This window comes from Elephantulus edwardii, unplaced genomic scaffold (genome assembly GCF_000299155.1).
Source record: "Elephantulus edwardii isolate Elephantulus edwardi_28Jun2011 unplaced genomic scaffold, EleEdw1.0 scaffold00330, whole genome shotgun sequence".
Classification (NCBI taxonomy): domain Eukaryota; kingdom Metazoa; phylum Chordata; class Mammalia; order Macroscelidea; family Macroscelididae; genus Elephantulus; species Elephantulus edwardii.
The window spans coordinates 661,885-664,617 of record NW_006400080.1 but is presented as its reverse complement, the minus strand read 5'-3'; positions in this window follow the sequence as shown (position 1 = coordinate 664,617).

Sequence of the window (2,733 nt, the reverse complement as noted above, 5' to 3'; positions counted from 1 at the left end):
AACACAGTGGCCAAGGATTTTAGGTCACATTCAGACATAATGAGTCTGAAGGGAGCAGGTTTAGCGGAAAGAAATATTTCTAAAGTACCACTCTCCAGTGAGTTTGATTTATAGAGCTGAGAGTACCTGAATTTTCCTCAGCTTTTACTTAAAATAATTATGCCCTAGTGTTGATTAACATGAATCATGTTAATTAATATTTAACATGTTAATCATGTTGTATTTCATGTACTCAGAAAGTGAGAATGCCCAAGTTTTCTAGTCTTATACACAACAAGTTTAAAAGGTGTGTACTTCTTTGGCCAACAGTTTCAAATCCTTCCAAAAACTGAAGCAAGTTATGGCCAAACATATGATTGAATGCCTAGAAACCAAGGTAAATGTTTGCTGGAAAAGTGCTGACAAGATTAACATATTCTTGTTTTATTAGTCATTAAGTACATGTAGCTCACTCTCTGATTTTTGTAATAAAATAAGCTTGTCTCAGTAGTCCCAAAGCATATTCTCTTGGAAAGTAACCCCTGACGATACTTCTGAAAAGAAGGTTTCATACACAGGTGTTTTGAACAGTCATAACACATCCTATGTCCCTGTTGGAGAACCAAATGCCCTCATGAATTAAAGGCATTGCGAGTGAAAATTAGATTTCAAGAAACAGAGCAGAAAACTTGTGTGGCTTTGTTTTTCCTGTGTAATAAAAAATCTGGAAGTACCAGTTTGCACAATGAAGTGCCAAGAGTGATGTTTTATTCCCTTGTCATATTCCTTATCATCCTAAAGTACAGTCAGTGTCAGCCTTTTTTTATTATGCTGCTCACTGCCTTTCTCCAGGGAGCGCTGGTGGCCTAGTGGTCAGAAGCTGCAGGCAAGAGGTTCAAATCCAGCAGCTGCTCCACAGAAGAAGAATGAACAATCTCCTCCCATTTGTTTAACTGCTGTTGAAAACAGCCCAGAAGGTCAGCTATGGGTTGGTTTCCCTAGTAACCATGATGAAAATGCAATGAAATTAATTGTAGTAGTAATGGTTATACAATTCGATGAATGGACTTAAGAAATTAACAGATCCCCAAATAAGTAATTAAGTGGATCATGTAGCAATTAATCTGTTATTAATTTTAAAAATTTTGAAAAAGAAAAGTTTATAATTGTTGACTTCAAATTCCTACTCGCAGCAGCTCTGTGGGACAGAGTAGATATGTCCCATAGGTTCCTAAGGCTGTAAATCTTTACAGTAGCATCCTGCCACATCTTCCTCCTGTGGAGCAGATGATGTGTTTGAGCTACTGACTTTTTGGTTCACATGTTAGCACTTTAAACACTATGCTACCAGGGCTCCTATAAATGGCAATAAATAACCAAGAGAATCACACTGTATCAAAAAAACAGAGGGTAAAGTCAGAAAAGACTTCTGTTTCAAAGAGCTAGAAGGTAATAATTCTGAGACTATTAATAATCTTCCCTCCTGTAGACCACATACATGGCATGCTGTCCGGAATATAAGTTACGTGCCTTTATTGTCCCTTGCAGCTTAGTTTAACTGTTGAGCTAATTCTGGATGGTAACCCTTAAGCCAAAATGATGTGTTTAGCTTCTGAAATGTATTTAGTAGGAGAGGACATGTTCATCATAGCTAGAATTCAAATGAGATGGCTGGAACTTGAACGGCATCTTGAACCATGAGGTGCAAGTCAATGGTGAAACCAGCAAAGCAACCATGTGTGTGGAATGGGAAACCCTGTTGGTTAAATTACTTCCATACAATCCTTAAACCAGTTACATGAGAGATAAATTTCTCATTTATTTATCATAGTGTTCTTTGATTTTTTTTTACTTATAATAGTTATATTTAAGCCAATATGTTTATTATACGTTTTTGTTGTTATTGTGATGTGTTGTCAAGTCACCTGTGACTCATAACAACCTTATGTACAACAGCTCTGAACCCTGCCCTGTCCTGAGCCAGTCTCACTGGCTCTGACACACCTACCCCCAATGAGCTAGTTACTGTATCAATCCATCTCATCTGGAGTCTTCCTCTCCTGCGCTGTCCCTCCATCCTTCCAACCATGATGTCCTTTCTCCAAGGACCAGTACCTCTGGACAATGTGCCCAAAATATGTGAAATGGAGCTTCAAAAGCCTAACCTCCAAGGAGACACTTGTTTTCACCCTCTTCAAGACAGACCTTTTTGGTTTTCGGTCCATGGTAAGGTCAAGACTTTTCTCCAGCACCACAGCTCAAAGGCATCAAATCTTCTTCTGTCATCCTTGGTCATTGTCCAGCTCTTTGATGCAGAGCAAGTAATTATAAAGACCATGGCCTGGATCAGGTGCACCTTAATCTCTATCAGACTGACATCATTGCTTTTCAGTCCTATGGAAAGATCTCTGACAGCAGATTTACTTAATGCAATTCATCTTTTGATTTCCTGACTGCTGGTGCTAAGAGTGTTGATTGTGGAGCTGAGCAAGCTGTAACTGTTAACAACCTCAATCTCTTCTCCATTTATCATAGTGCTGCCAAATGGCCCAGTGGTGAGAATCTTTGTCCTCTTGATGTTGAGCTTCAATCCATATTGAAGACTATAATCCTTGACCTTCTGCAGCAAACACTTTATGTCCTCCTCTGTTTCAGCAAGCAAGGTGGTGTCATCTGCATTATGCAAGTTATTGATGAGTCTCCCTCCAATCGTGATGCACATTCCTCCTCCTAAAGCCCAGCTTCCCAAATGAT